General features: G+C 42.4%; 1 pseudogene; it reads right to left on the reverse strand.

Annotated features, from left to right (window-relative positions):
- Window positions 1-324: 324 nt before the first annotated feature.
- On the reverse strand, window positions 325-15,946 carry LOC139288413 (interleukin-17 receptor D-like; annotated as a pseudogene).
- Between the last annotated feature and the right edge of the window lie 4,758 nt (window positions 15,947-20,704).

The raw sequence follows: 20,704 nt of genomic DNA on the forward strand, positions 1-20,704 counted from the left end.
AACAGTCTATGGCTCACAACGATGCCTCCTCCAACCGGGTTGCCAGACCTTGTTGCTCAAGTCACTAAACTGTAATTACAATTTGAATTGTTAATTATATATACACGCGAAAGGTTCATAATTAACAAACCAATCCTTCACTTAAAAACTAAAATGGCATCTAATCAACTGTATTCAGACATGGTTGATTACCAAAATTACTCTAGACAGATAGAGGTTTTTCTGCAGCCTGGCAACCTACAGCATCGACAATACCTCCCATTCAGTCATACACAAATGTCATGAATAAGCCATATATGACATATTTGATGAGCCAAAGAAAACTTGTTTTAATCTTATTTTATTAGATGATTAGATGCATAAAAGAAAATCTAAATTTCACAAAAATACAACACAAAATGCAAGACAACTCACATTTATCCACGTCACCTTACATCAGCATAACATTACAAATGATGGGACCTATTAATCCATTCTTGAATATATGAGATATGCACATGTATACATAAACTATAAGCATGACTGTAAACATACATGTATACAATGTTCAGTATGTACTTCAAGGCAAACATTCTCAAACGATAACTTCAATAACTCGCGTATGAGATTAATTGTTTATTTATGTACAATGCTTGTATTACAAGTTTTTCATTTCATAATAACTTCACATGACACTGCAAGAAAACAAACAGAAAATGTCTTTTGTAAGACTAAGATAGCTTTTTTGACCATTACACACATTACTGGACGTTCTTTTAACAAATCCTTCCTGTACACACACACACACACACACATATACCATGTTAACACATTTTAGAGGTCAAAGTGCACTGCTGCTGCCATTGCAGCACAACTGAGGCAGAGGTGATTAGTTGGTCAATTATTTAAGGGAACCGTTAAGTTTGTGGCCATCATCAGTGTCTATCTTCAGGTAGTCTGACTCACCGGATGTAGGCTGTTGGGATAAGACTGCCATTGGCCAACTATTTCAGTCTGCGTGTTACCGTTTTGCAAGGGCACAGTCACTGCATCCTGGGCTTAGCGCTGTCCAAGACGATTGTGATTGGTTTAAAGAAATACAAACAAGCCAGAGCGTTTTTTTCTCCTGTCCCAGAATGATAATGGGTTGAGCTAGACCTTTCTCCGAAGTGTGGAGATAGGTCTGGCTATGTAAGCCAACTATTCTCCTATACTGGGCTGAGGACCACCATTAAGTTAGGGCGTATTGGATTGCTTTTTTTAGTGTTTAGTTCCCTCCCTCCACAGAGTGATACCTTTTTGCCCTCATTGCCATCCCAGCCTCGTAGATTGCTAACTGCAGAGCTGCTCCGGCTGGTGACTTAGAAAAGCCCTCCTCTGAGATGTAGTTTATCTTCAGGTAACCCCCCGGCCTATGCAGAGCCACTCCATGGAGGTGGGAGAAGAGCAGTGGGAATGTCTGTTTCCTCAGAGTACTCAAAAATGGCCGCCATGTATTTGGACATGTCCTGGCCCCTGGCTTTGGCTCGTCCCACCTCCTCTCCGACAAGTCTGATGGCTACATCAGAGCTGAAGGCGTTGGACCCAAAGTCCAGCCCTCTGTCTGCCTCATCTTTGTTGTCACCCTCTGGCTCTGGCTTAGGTCTGCGATTGAAGCCCCAAGAACAGATCACCAAGATAAAGTCGCTCTCCCGGATCTGACGGCAGTGCCAGGCCATACTGCCCTCCTCAGCCACGCTCAGAGAGTCCCACAGGTCCAAGCACACCTGGGAAGAACAAAGGAGAACACTGTCACGACAAAGTGTTCTAATAACACATTTTACACACCCCTATTTCATATTAAAGAAAAGATTGAAACACAGAAATTGTCAATATAATAATTAGCTTTGTAAGATGACAGTTATCCTTTTTTGTATTTCCGTCCTAGCCTTGTGGACAGTGGACCCTTGGGGGCTTACTGGGGTGGGGGGTGGGGTTTCCCATCCAGTCTACATGTGTTTTGTGGACTTGGAGAAGGCTTATGACCGTGTCCCCGGGGGGTCCTGTGAGGGGTACTGTGGGAGTATGGGGTCATCGGGGCCGTTGCTACAAGCCACCTGGTCCTTATATGTATATGTGTATATATATATATATATATATATACTGTATATATATATATATATAGTGCAAGCTGTATCTGTATATTCTGCACAAAAGTCAAATACGTTTTCGATGGGTGTCCCTTGTCACAGATTCTGTTTGTGATATTCATGGACAGGATCTCAAGGCACAGCCGGGAGAGGAGAGTGTTTGGTTTGGGGACTTCAGAATTGCTTCTCTGCTCTCTGCAGATGATGTGGCTCTGTTGGCTTCATCAGATTGTGACCCACAGCATGCACTGGGGCGGTTTGCAGCCGAGTGCAAAGTGGTCGTGATGAGAGTCAGCATCTCCAAGTCCGAGGACATGGTTCTCTCCTGGAAAAAGGTGGATTGCTCCCTGCCTGAGCAATCTGAGTTACTGCCTCAAGCAGGGAGTTCAAGTATCTCGGGGTCTTGTTCACGAGTGAGAGTAAAATAGAGCGTGAGATCGACCAGCGGATTGATGCGGTGTCAGCACTAATGCAGGTGTTGTATTGAACTGTTGTGGTGAAGAGGGAGCTAAGCCGGAAGGCAAAGCTTTTGATTTACCACTCGATCTACCTTCCAACCCCTAGCTATGGTCATGAGCTTTGGGTAAGGACCGAAAGAATGAGATTGGGTATACAAGCGACCGAAATGAGTTTCCTCATCAAGGTGGCTGGGGTCAGCCTTAGAGATAGGGGGAGGACCTCAAAAGGGATCCGAAGGGAGCTCGGAGTAGAGCCGCTGCTCCTTTGCATCGAAAGGAGCCAGTTGAGGTGGTTCGGGCATCTGATCAGGATGAATCCTGAGCGCCTTCCTTTGGAGGATTTCTGGACATGTCCAACTGGTAGGAGACCCCGGGTTAGACCCAGAACACGTTGGAGGGATTACATATCTCATCTGGCCTGGGAACGCCTCGAGATCTCCCTAGAAAACATTGCTAGGGAGAGGGATGTCTGGACCACCTTGGTTAGCCTGCTGCCCACCGCGTGCCCGGCCCCGGATAAGCAGTAGAAAATGAATGGATGGATGTATTCATAATTTGTTTCTGCCTGTCCGATTCCACTGAATCAGCACACCTGTAGGAAAAGGCATTAGAGCCACGACATGTCATGTCCACTACCTGAGTGGCCATGTGTTGTTGTATGAAGGCCCCTAACTGCATGACAGCTTTGACATGAGCGGGCCCATCATAACTGCTGTAGCAAATCAGAAGACGAGGAGGGGTCAGCCTGTTTCTGGGCAATGCCATCACTTCCTCCTGAGTCCCGCTTTCTTGATGCTGCTTGATAACATCTGAATGGATGAAAATAAGAAATCTGGTTGTATTTCACATCATGCCAGTAATGGAAAAGACAGAACAGAGGTACAAGAAAGGTTCTCTGTCAAATGGTGTAAAATGGATTATTATCATGACTTATTTTGATTAGCTTTCATGAAATGCAAGCAGTGATTTTACATGAAGTATTTGGTTTGTCTTCGCACCTGGTTTTATGTCAAGTTTCTTCATCTGCAGCTTGGGCCTCCTCCTGGTGAGAGCAGCCAGTAAGACTACAAGTATGGCTACCACAGCCAGGCCCAGTGGAAGCATCAAAGCCCAGGAGAGAGTGACAGAGAGTTGCAAGGCACCTTCTGAGGAGTGGGGAGTTGTGATTACATGATAATTCAGTGACAGACCTTAAAGAAGTAGTTTGACATTTTGGAAAATGCGTTACTAATTACTGCCGAGAGTTAAAATGAGATGATTGATACCACTGTCATGCCTGTGTGCTAATTATGGAGCTAGAGCTGGGAGTAGATTATTTTAGTTTAGCATAAAGACTGGAAGCATAATAAGAATATTTCCCCAAATTCCAAAGTATTACTTAAAGGGATGAAAGACTGATGGGATTGATCACACATGTATTAAATATACACAGACTGTATTCATGGTCCAACAGACACTTAAATATTATATCACTTATATCTCCACAACAAAATGAAAAGAGAGGTTTGCATAGCACCTACTATGATGCATAGTGATTGTGTGGATCAGCAGCAATAAAACAACCTCCCCCACCTTTTTGAATGTGCATGACTTGAACACTGAATGTTTTCCTCACTGCATCCACTTCGTTAGCTGCAATCTGTGAAACAAGAAATGTTGAGCATGACAGTTCATTCTTGACCTTGTAGATTGACAAAATAAACTTCTTTTGGGGGCCACTTGGGGGCAGCGCAACAAGCTGTAAACAAAACACTGACACATCACCTTATAAAGTTGATATATCGACTGTGTTGGCTAACAGCCTATTTATCCAGAAGACATGGAGCAACATTAGCATTAATTTGGGGTTGTGATGATGAATGCAAGTCCAATATTCACTCTCCTTTTATCTCTGTTTTGCTCTCCACCAGCTCTTGAGGGGAAATATCTGGCTAAATGCTAAATGCCGATGGTTGAAAATTAATGCATAAAATATATAGATAGTCCATATAATACATATTTTTTGAGACTGGTATTTCAATATAATTTATTAAACACAAAGCCCCTGAGATTAGGTTGAAAACAGTTGTAGTTTTATATATTATGCAATCAGTGTTAAGGATAGAATAGTTATAATCCACTTTTATTTTACCTCACAAGTGTAATTGGTTCCTTCTTGAAGGCCATTCAGCTGATAGCTGTGATGAGTTTTGTTGTTGGTGGAATTCTAAGGAAATTAAATACAAGTATTCAGTTCACTTAATTATCAAATAGTTCCGTAATACACATAATAGAAGCAAGGCATTGGCAAAATATAAAGCTGCAGAAGTTGAAACAACTCACAGGTGTTATGTCTGTGTATTTCATTATGCCGTTTGCGTAACACAGTGAGAAGTAGCTTCTGATGCCCAGGTTCGGGGGAGCCAGGTTAAAGGTCACTATGATGGCAGTCCCTTCATGTTGGACCTCAATATATTTGGGATACCAGTCTACAACCAGACCATAAAATATTGACATGATGTCAAGCTGATCATAAGAAGAAACGGTAACGCTTCATTTTACAGGTCCGCAAATTTCATGATAAGTAGGTGATAATTACATGCATACATACATTTCAAGGAAAGTAATACGAAGTTAACTGATATCTAGATAGTTCCTACTAGCTAAACCCTGTTCCGTTGCCATCTCATCTGTCTCCGGTTCTGGTGCCCATTCCGGCGCCACTCCCCCACTGGGTCCCCCCACCCCGGACTTGAAAACCTTCTCCTCCTGCAGGGCCAAAGCTCCTGTGCTAGCTTCCAGACCCTTGTCGGTAGCACAGGGAAGACTTTGTTTTCCTCCTGGGCAGATCGACTTCAGGGCTAACCCCCTTCACTTTTACCCAACAGCTGGGAAGCAAAACGCAGGAATTTCTTGGTTATTGAAGAGCTGCAGCATTTATTCATGGATTGATAGATTTTCAGCAAGTTTAACTTTTGTGAAAAATCGAACCGCAACTGCTTATTAGGAAAGAGCACAATATAATTCTTAAATAATTTTGCAGTAATTTTGGACACATTTAGGGGTAATTTGGGGATAATTTCAAAGAAATTTCAAATACGTAACTTGCTAATTATCACCTACTTTCCATGAAATTTGTGGACCTGTAAATTGAAGCATTACCGAAGAAGGAAAACATTTATTGTTATACCAGACTTTATTTGGGAACTATGAGAAATTCTCACCTTTTTTGCACTGCTCAAGACCGTTCTTCTCTGCACATGCTGCAAAACCAGCGCATATTACTATAAATTCACCATTGTTTTGACAATAGTCTTACTGAAAGATATATGATGAAAAGGGCAAAGTTTAGAGAGCAGAGAGCTTTCTGGGGACAGAGCAGGAGATGTCATTATATGTACAGTAAATAAGCCAAGAGAAGGAGGGATTTAGATTTTGAAGGTTACCCTGAAGCAACCACAAAGTTCACTGAAACTGTGTGTGTGTGTGTGTGTGCTTTATGAGATAATATCTAGTCTAGAGCTTAAAGTAGTCTTACAGCGTGTGGAAAAGATCTTGCTGTGGTAGAACCTCTCCCACTCCTCAGGCACTGGCAGAGCCATGACGGTAACAGCATACTGGGACCCAAGGGAGAGGCCGGGGAAAGGGTCTGACTTGTACACCTGCAGAATTCAGTGGCAATTATGACTTCAAACACACTGCACACTTATCTGATAAGCTGAGATAAGAGTTTTTGACATATTCTTTATTAGTGGTTAAATAGAACGGCTTTCTCATACAAAGTCTCATATATATTGCTGTTATATATTATATATATTCATCCATCTATTTGCTATACCCACTTATCCTTGAGAGTCACAGGGGGGCTACAGCCAATCCCAGCTGACATATGTTTATCAACACTTTCCCCAAAGAATTGTTGAGTCGAGTTGCCATTTTATGTGATGTGACGTTGTGTGTTTTTGATTGAATTTGAACTTTTTACTTACTTTTTTGTAGGATGATTTGATTTGAGCATATGCAGATTTGGATATGAGACTTGGACTTGGTTATGGTCAGATTTGCCTCCCAGAGTACCAGAATACTAGTACAGAGTGGTCATTGCAGCCTGTAGCTCTGGTACTAACTTGTGGTTCTTTCATGAAACATTTACCATTAAATAGATATCACGTTTTTTAAAACATGATCCCTGTCTTTCATAGGCAACAATATGGTGTTTATGCATTGCAGTTCTTAAAAGTCACTTGTTGGTTTAACACTTGCTACACTTTAACAATTTCACACTTTTCTTTATTGTATGATGACGCCTCAAGGACATGTATGGATGTGTTAATGACCTTTGGTATGGTCCAGAATACTTAAATAATCTGTTGATTTCATGAGTCTGTTCTTAAAGCTGTGTTATTATTGGTTCTGTTAGTTAAATTATAAAGCTTGTATGTAAGGTGAAGCATGCTTTAGTGAAGTAATGCTAGATTAAAGCTGCATTTCATGTGTGATTTGTGCTATTTTCCAATGCTTTATGCGAATACATATTTCATATACATATTCTATAGGTGAGTTCAAATGCTCACCTATAGGACTCCATTAGAGATTGTCATTAAGTTGAGTTAAAAGGGTTAAAAAGTGGTATTTGAGTATAAATGATAGTAATGCTAATTCATTTTCAATCTAAAGCATATAATCCAAGGAAAATTGTAAAGCTATTGTGACATATTCCATCAGGATGTTAAAGTAAATGGACTCAAATGGTCTCACATATATAGTGCTTTTCAACCTTCATGGTTCCCACAGTTTTGGAGCTACAGCACTGTGTGTCATCTATAAAGGTTTTGTGAAGAGTTAGACCATCATTCAGCCAGGGATGCTATAGGACATAGTTTTTACATGTAAAACAATTAACACAATATACGTTATATTAACGTACATCACCCCTGTCCCCACTGCGTTACATTAACGCACCCACCCCCTACTGGACACTTTATCTGGACACTTTACTTTATTCTGGTCACTGCACTGTTGTTATTTATCTTATCTTATTTTTTATTTTTATTTTTATTCTTATTCTTATTTTAGCTTTTATATTCTACTTATTTGTTATCAAAACAATAGCACCTTCAGACCACAGCAAATTCCTTGTAATGTATGTTACTTGGCAATAAACAGTTTCTGATTCTGATTCTGATTCTGATTACAGAAACCGAAATGAAGCAGGTGGATAGCAACTTGTTGCCTAGTAATGGGCAAATTGCACTAATCTGTTTCTAATATGTCAGACATAAAATGCATCGTCGTGGGACATAGTGACGCAAATATCTCTTCTTTGAAACTGGCAGATTACATATAAAATTAGACAGATGAGTTGTGTACACAGGGTTGAGCAAAAATGATTTGTTTCAAAAACAAAATCAGCCCCATACAACCTATAGTTATCAAAATAAGGGTTATTAGAAACCTCACCGTTTTCATCGTTTACCAAGTCAAACACAGTAATGTGTGTTCCTTTCATTGGATTAAGTGTTAATGTGGTTTAAATGTATGCATGTGGAGTTCCCACCGTTGTGAGCATGTCCAATGGTGTATGGTGTCATAGTCCTTCAGGACATTCTCATAACAAAAGGCTAAATAACAGACTTCCTGTGACGTTGCCTCTCGTGTGATAATTACAGCTTTTGAATGATCTTGATGAGCTTGATAAAATCATAAGGGCATATTTTCAGTTTTTCTGAAGGATGATGTCACTGTTATCCCACCCAAAATATAACATAATTTCATAAACACCAGGTCATAATGTGAGAGTATGTCCAGAAGCTAAAAGATACTGGCTGCTGGTGTGTCTTCCCAGGGGAAAGTCTTTGGTCTTTGGGGTGGGAAAGATTTAAGATCCACTCCCTGATGAAATAATCTGTAATCAAAATGTAAATGTATTTATATTCAAAGTATTGCTTAGTTGTTTGTTGTTGAGAACTGCTTTTAACAAGAATTTGCGTTAAAAGTGGCATTCTAGGCAGAAAAAGAAGCACAGACCAAAGCGAGCGGGGCCCTTCCTACCCTTTGAGCATGTGAAGCCGGGATGGAGAGGTTACGGTGGAAGAGAAAGAGCTGACAGGCAACACCAGACCCTCCCAAAGCCTGGAGGGACACCTGAAAGCCTCGCAGGAAGGCGATGCCTGCAGCAAACACAAAAGGACAGCGTGAAGTCAGTGTCACGGACTCGGCAAGCCATCATCTAAGTTGCATACAAACTCCAAAGTCAAATGCATGTGTGTGCTGCTTGTGTTACACCAGTTCAGTGCATGCTCAATTAAACTTTTAACAAGAAAGTCTGTTATACTGTCACCTGTCAAAGCCTGGAATAATTCAACGAGCTGTCTCTCATACCTGTACTTAGAAGCATTCTCATAATGCAAGGCATAATTTTCGCCTTTCAAAAATAATTCACTGTATGTCACCTGAAGTAAATCTTCTTTATGTCAAACCCTGATATGACAAATTATTTGGGGGACGTAACTCCTGCCTGACATGGTATTTTAATTTCAAAACTGGCTACAGTCTTAAAAACTGACCAAACAACTGTATGACTTTCACCCCAATTTAAAGACATGCTATGTATCCTTATCACAACCGCATACAGAAATTGGCTTTAGAATATAGGATGAGAGTATTTCGTTGTCAATCTGTATCAACATACCATAGTAACTGGGCTTCCAGGAGACAACCATTGTGTCATATTTGGGGTTTGGCTCATGTACAAACTCAATCTTCACATCATTTGGTGCTTGGACATAGTGCTGACAGATTTTAGGGTCTCCTTCTCCTAGCAACTCAAAACATGGCCATGGAATACAACCTGAGGAGAAATAACAATGACACATAGTATATCAAAGTGTTTTGCTGCAAAAGACATTCTCAGTACATGATGATTTCTTGACAGTGCACAAGTCAGCAATCAATACATTTCTGGATATCTAATATGAAAGGAAACAGGATGTTTTAGCAAGACCGGGCTACAGTCATGCTAACGGCTATGAGGTTGTACTTGTTAGCATGCATGGATAAGCGTAAATACAGTAAGATTGTTATTCACGTCGGCGGTAATGACTCCCGGTTACGCCAATCGGAGGTCACTAAAATTAACGTGGAGTCGGTGTGTTCGTTTGCAAAAACTATGTCGGACTCCGTAGTTTTCTCTGGGCCCCTTCCCAATTTGACCAGTGATGACATGTTTAGCCGCATGTCATCATTCAACCGCTGGCTGTCGAGGTGGTGTCCAGCAAACGATGTGGGCTTCGTAGATAATTGGCGGACTTTCTGGAGGAGACCTGGTCTGATGAGGAGAGACGGCATTCATGCCACTTTGGATGGAGCGGCTCTCATATCTAGAAATCTGACCGACTTTATTAGTGAACCAAAACCGTGACAACCCAGAGTCCAGACCAGGATGCAGAGTCGCAGTCCTACACGCTTCTCTGCGCTTCCATTAGAGCAGTTACCCACCCAAAACCCCATAATGACTGTGTCTCCCCCCCGACCACTTAAATTAATTCAATCAAAATTAAACAGGAGAGCAGTCATTAATAAAAACCTAATAAAAATTAAGACCACCACTGCTATAGGACAAAACAATAGGAAAATTAAGTGTGGACTGTTAAATATCAGATCTCTGTCATCTAAAGCTGTATTAGTAAACAAGCTAATATCAGATAATCATTTTGATCTACTGTGCTATTATTACAGCTATTATTACAGCTGTAACTACTATCATCAGTCATATTTCCATTATTATTATAATTATAGCTGCTATTTCTACTGCTAGTCCGTCTGTCGGTCTGTCTATCTGTGTCTTTATGTCTATCTCTCTCTCTGTCTCTTTCTGTCTGTCTGTCTGTCTCTCCCCCTCTCTCTTTCTCCCTCCCTCTCTATGTCTCTCTCTCTCTCCCTCTCTCTCTCTTTCTCAAACCCAACCGGTCAAAGCAGATGACCGCCCACCTAGAGTCTGGTTCTGCTTGAGGTTTCTGCCTCTTAAAAGGAAGTTTTTCCTTGCCATTGTCGCCAAAGTGCTTGCTCATGGTGGGAACTGTTGGGTCTCTGTAATAACATTATATTATTATTATTATCAAAGTGTTTTTATTGAATTTTCTGTTCAAACAACAAACATCCCATTCAAAAAAAAAAATAAATAAAATAAAAAAAATAAAATAAAATAAAATAAAAAAATAAATTAAAAAAAAGACAGCAGGACTCAAAACATACATCTCAAATACAGGTCTAAACCACAGACAAAACAGTAACAAGACATACCATACTAATATCAGACATCAGACATACCCATCACCCATGTGGGAAGGGAAGGGAAGGAGGGGGGGGGGGTCAAAAGCTGCCATCTATGTTGGGGCTAATTAGAACTCATGTTCAAAGTAGGAAATAAAAGGCTGCCAGACCGTAGAGTACTTCTTAGTGTTGCCCTGCAAGGTGAATCTAATATGTTCTAATTTAAGGTGTGCCATCACCTCTTCTACCCATCGTTTATGGGATGGCGGTGTCGCCTTTATCCAGTTAAGTAGGATCAATCTCCTAGCCAGCAATGAAGAGAATGCTATTGTTTTCCTTTGAGAGATTGTTAGTGGCGCTTCCCTTGGTGTCACACCAAAGATGGCTGTCAGAGGGCCGGGCTCTATATCTTTGTTATAGATTGACGAGAAAGTTCTAAAAATTCTGGCCCAGAACTCTTTCAGCTTGGGACAGGACCAGAACATATGACCTATATTGGCTGGCAACTGTTTACATCTAGGGCAAGTCGGATCAGCCCCCTGATACATTCTTGCCAGTTTGTCCCTTGAGAAATGAAGTCTGTGTAAGACCTTAAACTGTATCAATCCATGTCTAACACATACAGAAGAAGAGTGTATTAGTTCCACTGCCCGTCTCCAGTCAACATCTGATATGTCCAATTCTAACTCTTCCTCCCACTTCCTTTGTAAGATATCAAGGGATGGGGAAGCCACCTTCTGGATGCTCACATAGAGCGTGGAAACCGTCCCTTTAAGAGTTGGATTCATGTCTAGCAGCCCATCTATCCATCCACTCCGCGGCAACTCAAGGGATGAGGCGAATGTCTTTTTCACAAAATCTCGAACCTGAAAATATCTTAAGTAATTCGTCTTTGAGGGGATTCCATATTCCTTCTCCAACTGAGCAGCAGACATGAAAACACCACCTTTAAAAAGATTTTTGACGCATTCCACCCCAGCTCTATACCATTCCCTAAATGCTGTTCCCCCAAGGGCCGGGGAGAATAAGTGATTGCCATAGACGGGAGCAGACAGGAGGGCGTTTCTATTTTTAAAATGTGTTCTGAATTGGACCCAGATTTTGATAGAGTCACATACAACAGGGTTGTTTGTGTAAAGGTGTTTGCTTAAGGGCAGAGGAGCGCAGACCAGGGAGCATAGGGACACCGGGCTAGATGCATATCTTTCCATATGTACCCACACTGGAGTTTCATCGTCATCCAACTTTGAGACCCAAAACAACACCTTATGTATATTAGCAGCCCAATAATAGTGCATATAATTTGGTAGGGCCAGGCCTCCCTCTTCCCTCTGTCTCTCAAGGAACTCCCTTCTTATCCGGGGGACTTTTTTTTCCCAGATAAAGGTGGATGTACATTTATTCAGTTCTTTAAAAAATGACTTCGGTATGAAAATTGGTACCGTCTGGAATAAATAGAGGAACCGTGGCATTATGTTCATTTTAACAGAATTTATCTTCCCTGCTAATGATAGGGGGAGGGATGACCACCTTTCCATATCTAATTTTGCCGTATCCAATGTTACTTTAAAATTATGATTAAATAAATCTTTATACCTCCTTGTTACATTGATACCTAAATAGGTAAACTTATCCTTATTTGTTGTAAAGGGATAGGCCTGGAATGAAAGTTTCCTCGCCTGTTTATTAATTGGGAAAAGGACACTTTTTCCCAGGTTAATTTTATAACCCGACACCCTCCCATAGTCTTCGATAATACCAAGAGCTACCGGGATGTTCGTGACAGGATTCGACAGGAAGAGGAGGAGGTCATCAGCGTATAAAGACAACTTATGAATTTGCGTGCCCCTGTGTATTCCCCCGAGCTCAGCAGCATGCCTCAGCATTATTGCGAGGGGCTCAATTGCCACATCAAAGAGCATGGGCGACAAGGGGCAACCCTGCCTTGTCCCCCGAAACAGAGGAAAAGGTTCAGATATTATATTGTTTGTTCTTACCATAGCCTGGGGGTTCGCATAAATTATCTCAATCCACGAGCGAAATTTAGGACCGAATCCGAATCTCTCGAGGGCCGTGAACAGATAGAAATACTCTATTCTATCAAAGGCTTTGTGGGCATCCAGGGAGATCACAATCTCAGGCTCAATGTTATCTTCAGCAGTGTATATCACATTAAACAAGCGACGGAGATTACTGGAAAGTTGTCTACCAGCAACAAACCCTGTCTGGTCAGGATGAATTATTTTACTTATAACAAGCTCAATCCTAGCCGCCAATATTTTGGCCAATATCTTATAATCACAGCCAAGTAGACTCACTGGGCGGTATGATTCACATTTAAGTGGGTCTTTATTTTTCTTAAGGAGTACAGAGATCAAAGCCTGTGACATTGTTTGAGGCAAAGCTTTTTTATCAAGGACCTCCCTATATACTCCACAAAGCAGGGGTATCAGTTTAGAAGCGAATGTTTTATAAAACTCACTTGGGAACCCATCAGGGCCCGGCGCTTTGCCTGTCTTCATATTCCGAATCGCATTCTCTATCTCCCTAGCCGTCATGGGTCCCTCTAATCTATCCCTATCTGCGTCATCTAGGGATGGTATTTCCAGATTTTCAAAAAAAATTTTCACTCGTTCCTTGTCATCTGTTTCTGAAGTATACAGATCCTTATAAAAAGATTTAAATTGGTCGTTAATACCCTTCTGATCTATAATTTTGTTTCCCAGGTTATCTCCTATCTGTACTATCCTGCCAGCAGCTGCTGATTGCTTCAACTGGTAGCTCAGGAGCTTACCCGCACGCTCACCATGCTCATAGAGATCCTGTCTTGACCTAAGATATAGATCCTCCTCACATTGACTTATCAAGACATCATATTCAGTTTGGAGCAAAATCCGCTTTCTATGTAGCTCCTCAGAGGGAGTCATAGAATTTGCCAGGTCAACTTCTTTTATTGCTTTTATTAATTCCGTGGTACGTTTCATCTTTCTCTTCCTTTCACCAGCACTGTATGAAATTATTTGTCCTCGTAAATAAGCTTTTAAGGATTCCCACAGAGTGCCATTACTTATATCAGGGGTATCATTAAGTTCTAAGAAAAAGACTATTTGCGAGTTTATGAATTTTGTAAAATCATCATCTGCCAATAGCCTGCTATTAAGGCGCCACATTCTCTGAGGTGGCGTATTCTCAGGAAAGTGAAGTTCCAACATGACCGGGCTGTGATCAGATATTACTATACCAGTGTATTCTACATCTGTTACTATAGAAGTCAGTTTATTATCTAATAAGAAATAGTCAATTCTAGTATATGTTTGATGTGGTGGGGAGTAAAAGGAGTACTGTCTGGAGGTTGGGTTTATGAATCTCCATGGATCAAACACACCATATGCTTTACAAAAAGAGTTAATGCATTGTGCTGATTTACTTAATACATTGGATGTTGGGCTAGAGCGGTCCAAGGTTGAGTCTAGGACACAGTTTAGGTCTCCCCCTAGAATCAGATTATGAGCGTCCAAATTAGGCAGTAATGAGAATAAGTCCTTAAAAAATTGAACATTATCCCAATTGGGTGCGTATATGTTTGCCAACACCACTGGCATATTGAATAATTTTCCAACCACAATAACATATCGACCATGTTTATCTTTTATAGTAGTTGTTTCTACGAATTGTACATTCCTGTGTATAAGGATGGCCACTCCTCGACTCTTACTATTGAAATTTGAGTGATAAATCTGATTGAATCCCCCCCTACAAAGCTTGAGGTGGTCCTTGTTCAACAAATGCGTCTCCTGTAAGTAAACTATCTCCGCTCCCTGGTCTCTCAAATGCGAAAATATCTTACTCCGTTTAGCCGGCTTATTGATCGCCCTTACGTTCCAGCTCATCAATTTTGTGTCCATTCTGCTCGCATCCATGTTTGGTGCCATGTCAGGAGTCCGCAGCCCGGAATCACCATTGCACCCCTATGATACCCACTTTCCGGATCACACCTTGAAGATTTGGCAGCAAAAACAAAAAGGTTAAAAGGAGAGGGTCTGGGGAGGGAGGGGGGGGTGTCACACACACAGACACAGCTAACACATAACACATTACATATATGAACGCTAACACAGTGCTCTTTAACGAGCTCTCTCGTGGCCAACCGGTCCATCATCCTCCTACACACCAAGCCTACCGTGTGCGGCTCCGTGTATATCACCCCCTAACCTTAAAAGTATAACATCACCCCTTTGACTTAATCACCTCATGGGAAAAACAAACAGAGGGAGCTCTCAAGAGCAAGATCCTAAATAATGTAAAATATTAAAAATAGAAATAAAAGGCAATACCATAGGCAGTAGGCAACAATAGCCAAGGGGGAAAAATCAATTCTTAAACCTTGAATAAGACAAAACAATAATATGACAGGGCAACCGTAGCTCCTAGGATGGGATGAGAATTATATATCTATATACACAGAAAAAAAAAAAAAAATATATATATATATATATATATATATATATATATATATATATATATATACATACACCCAGCAATATATGTGAGTGCATGTGCATATCCCCACTTAAATACACACTGAAACAAATATTTCTTTGTCAATATTGTCAAATCTAGTCAACAAAATCCTGCTTGCAGTAGTCATCCCATTTCAACAGTGTAAGCATGTGTACATTTCTACTTAGCCAAGCTGAAACCAGTCTATATGCTTCACCCAGGGTTCAGTTTCTTCTTGATGTAATCCACGGCGTCTTTTGGGCTCTCGAAGATTTTCGTTTGCCCTCCTTCTGGCGTAATCACCAGGGTTGCCGGGTAACGCAGCCCATATCTGATCCCCGTGCAGGCCCGCAGGAGGCTTCTTGCTTCTTTGAAGGCTGCTCTCTTACTGTTTACCTCCTGGGTGTAGTCCGGGAAGATGTGAATCTGTCCGCTCCGACCCTCCGGTGTTCTCTCCATTTCTCTCGCCTTCTTCATTATCTCCTCTTTCTCTGTAAAGTAGTGACATCTCACGACGAACGCTCTCGGCGCAACTCCGTTCCCGTCTCGTCTCGCGCCGAGTGTCCGGTGTGCTCGATCAAGCGTCGGTGTTACTGCTAGTCCCAACTTGTCTTTCAGCAAGCCCGCCATAAAGTCTGACGGCTTTTTGCCCGTCTCGGCCCCTTCTCTTACCCCCACGACACGTATGTTGTTGCGTCGTGATCGTGCCTCGAGGTCTTCACTCCGTCCCCTCAGCTTCAGTACCTCCTTCTCCATTTCTTTCAGTTTTGTCTCAATGTTGGTTATGCTGTCAGACTGACCATTCAATATTTCATCCACCTCTTTTTTCCGTTCGTCCATCCTATTAGCCAAACTGCTAGTATGATCGCTAATCAGCCTCACCTCCCCACGTAGCAACTCAAACTGAGCTTTAGCATTCTCTTCCACGCTCCTAGCCCATTTTTCCATCTCGGCCTTCGTCTCTTTCCTTCCTTTCTCTACTTCTTCTTTGCACCTCACGATCTCGGTCTTTGTCTCCTCCCTGTATTTCGTATTCTCAACGTTGCCGTTTTTAATCTCGGACATCATATCCTTAGCCCACTGAGGCATGTCGTCGGCACGTGTTAGGCTAATATCACCCTTGCTAGCCGAGGAGGTCAAGTTGCTAACCACCGGCGGCTTTTCTCCGCCCGTTCGAGTCGATCTGGAGGTCATTTTCGGTCGTAAACTGCACTGAGAACGCACTCGTTCACTCCCAAAACAGAATCTTATTCGTCCAGCCCCCCCAAAATGATACAAATATGGCGATATTAATATTTTTGACTACTTTTACACGGAGCCTCCGCACACACGTCTTCACACGGCAAAGCACATCCGGAAGTCTTCCTGTAATAACATTATAAAGAGTCGGTCTAGACCTGCTCTATTTGTAAAGTGTCATGAGATGACTTTTGTTGTGATTTGGCGCTATATAAATAAAATTGAATTGAATTGAATTGAAAAGAAATATTTCATTAAGAATATCTGTCCTAAATGATGATCTGCCAGATCTCATGCTTGTTAGTGCTGCAAAGCTGTCAGATGCAATAACAGTGTTATTTATTTCCTTCTCTTCTATCCACTGCAAGGCCAATAATATTGCCAATAGCTCTGAGGTATATACTGACAAGTGGTCTGACACTCTTTTCCTAATATATGATTCAGTCACTCGGATATAAGCTGCTGCACCTGCACACCCTGTAACAGGATCTTTGGAGCCATCTGTGAATATGAACACAGAGTCTGAAAAATGCTGATCAAACTTTGCGGCATACTGAAAGTTGCTTTGACTTGTCCTTCAATTGCTGCTGTATATTGAGGTCTATACTTGGCAAGGAGAACAACCAGGGAAGAATGGAAGAAATTGAAACTGTGGGGCTGTACTGTAATTGATGGCCTTTGCATCACCAATCCACCCAAAACTTTTGTCTCATTATGTTCCCAGCATTCTGTTAAAACACTTTTGGCAGGATGTGTCATGTCTCGTCATTTACGTTAAGTTACCGTTTTTGTCTCGTTTAGTCATGTTGTCTTGTCATTTCCTGTTTTATTTTGTAGTATTGTGTGCCCTCTCGTTTCAGAACATTTTACTTCCTGCCCTCGTGTTTCCCGCCTTTGTGATTGTCAGTCCCCCTGATTGTTTCCACCTGTGTTCACTCACCTCATGTTTAAATAGTCTGCGTCTCCCTTTGTCTTGTGGCAGTTTGTCTTGTCCTCAGTGCCATGATAACCAGCGGTAATTCCATGTCAAGATTTCCTGTTAGTCCCTGTGTGAGTTGTTTCAGTGTTCTTGTTAATTTGTTCACTTTACTGTCTTGTTTTTCCTAGTTTTGTTCCTCCACTTTTTGGGAGTGATTTTCTGTTGTTAACTTTGTAGATATCTCTTGCTTTGTCAAGCTTCATATTTTGTTATAAATAAATACTCTTTATTATATATTTGTACTTTGTTTGAGTCGTGTGTGTGGGTTCATTTTTTGCCTTGCTCAGTCGTGACAAGATGCATATCAGAATCAGAAACTGTTTATTACTAAGTAACATACATTACAAGGAATTTGCCGTGGTCTGAAGGTGCTATTGTTTTGACAACAAATATGTAGAATATAAAAGGTAAAATAAAAATAAGATAAGATAAATAACAAACAGTGTAGTGACCAAAATAAAGTGTCCAGTAGGGGGTGGGTGCGTTAATGTAACGCAGGGGGGACAGGGGTGATGTACGTTAATATAACGTATAACTTGTGTTTGTGTTCGGGGGGGGGTCAATGTAAGTTCGTCAGGTTGACTGCAGAGGGGAAGAAACTGTTTTTGTGGTGGGAGGTTTTGGTCCTGATGGACCGCAGCCTCCTGCCAGAGGGGAGGGGGTCGAACAGATGGTGTCCAGGGTGGGAGGGGTCAGCAGCGATCTTCCCTGCTCTCCTCAGGGTCCTGGAGGAGTACAGGTCCTGAAGAGATGATGTTCAGCTCCCTCAGGAGCTTGACGGAGCTTGACGGACTGGTGACTGGAGGTGCAGCTGTTGGTGTACAGGGAGAAGAGTAGAGGAGAAAGAACACAGCCTTGAGGGGAGCCGATGCTGATCGTCCGCGAGTCTGAGACGTGTTTCCCCAGCTTCACGTGCTGCTTCCTGTCAGACAGGAAATCTGTGATCCACCTGCAGGTGGGGTCAGGCACGTTCAGCTGGGAGAGCTTGTCCTGAAGAAGAGCCGGGACGATCGTGTTGAAGGCAGAGCTGAAGTCCACGAACAGGATCCTGGCATAGGATCCTGCGGAGTCCAGGTGCTGGAGGATGAAGTGTAGGGCCAAGTTGACGGCGTCGTCTACAGACCTGTTGGCTCTGTAGGCGAACTGCAGGGGGTCCAGCAGAGGGTCGGTGATGGATTTGAGGTGGGACAAAACCAGGCGTTCAAATGATTTCATGACCACAGAGGTCAGGGCGACGGGTGTGTAGTCATTTAATCCTGTGGGCCCTGGTTTTTTGGGGACGGAGATGATGGTGGAGGCCTTGAAGCAGGCTGGCACGTGGCATGTCTCCAGTGAGGTGTTGAAGAGGCTCTTGGCTTGTAGTTGGTGATCTGTCTGAGCCCCCTCCACACAGAAGCAGAGTCGTTGGAGGAGAACTGGTCTTGTAGTCTCTCTGAGTACAGTCGTTTAGCTTCCCTCACCGCCTTGCTAAACTTGTACTTGGCTTCCTTAAACTCTGCTCTGTTGCCACTCTTAAACGCCTCTTCCTTTTCCAACCTCAGCTGTCGCAGTCTTTCTGTGAACCAGGGTTTGTCGTTGTTATAACTCACCCTGGTCCGAGTTGGTACGCAGCAGTCCTCACAGAAGCTGATATATGAAGTCACAACCTCTGTGTACTCATCCAGACTGTTGGTAGCAGTCCTGAAAACATCCCAGTCAGTACAGTCCAAACACGCCTTCAGGTCCTCTGCAGCTTCACTGGTCCACTTCTTCGAAGTTCTCGCAACAGACTTAGAAAGTTTTAATTTCTGCCTGTATGCAGGAATCAGGTGGACTATGTCATGGTCAGAGTGTCCCAATGCAGCGCGGGTGACGGCGTGAAAAGCGTTAATGACTGTGGTGTAACAGTGATCCAGAGTCCAAATATACAACTGAGCGCCACAGGAAATCATTCCTGCCTGTGGCCATCAAACTGTTCAACTCCTCCCTCAGAGTGTCAGACACTCAGAAGAAACAGACTGGAAATCTGGACCTGCTTCTACATATACTACCTCACTATTACTTATTCTTAAATGTCAGTGCAATACATATATGGTCAAACACAATAGTGCAATACATACAGTGCATCCGGAAAGTATTCACAGCGCTTCACTTTTTCCACATTTTGTTATGTTGCAGCCTTATACCAAAATGGATTAAATTCATTTTTTTCCTCAAAATTCTACACACAACACCCCATAATGACAACGTGAAAAAAGTTTATTTGAGATTTTTGCAAATTTATTAAAAATAAAAAACCTGAGAAATCACATGTACATAAGTATTCACAGCCTTTGCTCAATACTTTGTTGATGCACCTTTGGCAGCAATTACAGCCTCAAGTCTTTTTGAATATGATGCCACAAGCTTGGCACACCTATCTTTGGGCAGTTTCACCCATTCCTCTTTGCAGCACCTCTCAAGCTCCATCAGGTTGGATGGGAAGCGTCGGTGCACAGCCATTTTCAGATCTCTCCAGAGATGTTCAATCGGATTCAAGTCTGGGCTCTGGCTGGGCCACTCAAGGACATTCACAGAGTTGTCCTGAAGCCACTCCTTTGATATCTTGGCTGTGTGCTTAGGGTCGTTGTCCTGCTGAAAGATAAACCGTCGCCCCAGTCTGAGGTCAAGAGCGCTCTGGAGCAGGTTTTCATCCAGGATGTCTCTGTACTTTGCTGCATTCATCTTTCCCTCTATCCTGACTAGTCTCCCAGTTCCTGCCGCTGAAAAACATCCCCACAGCATGATGCTGCCACCACCATGCTTCACTGTAGGGATGGTATTGGCCTGGTGATGAGCGGTGCCTGGTTTCCTCCAAACGTGACGCCTGGCATTCACACCAAAGAGTTCAATCTTTGTCTCATCAGACCAGAGAATTTTGTTTCTCATGGTCTGAGAGTCCTTCAGGTGCCTTTTGGCAAACTCCAGGTGGGCTGCTATGTGCCTTTTACTAAGGAGTGGCTTCCGTCTGGCCACTCTACCATACAGGCCTGATTGGTGGATTGCTGCAGAGATGGTTGTCCTTCTGGAAGGTTCTCCTCTCTCCACAGAGGAACTCTGGAGCTCTGACAGAGTGACCATCAGGTTCTTGGTCACCTCCCTGACTAAGGCCCTTCTCCCCCGATTACTCAGTTTAGATGGCCGGCCAGCTC

The sequence above is a fragment of the Enoplosus armatus genome, chromosome 8, assembly GCF_043641665.1.
Source record: "Enoplosus armatus isolate fEnoArm2 chromosome 8, fEnoArm2.hap1, whole genome shotgun sequence".
NCBI classification, from domain to species: domain Eukaryota; kingdom Metazoa; phylum Chordata; class Actinopteri; order Centrarchiformes; family Enoplosidae; genus Enoplosus; species Enoplosus armatus.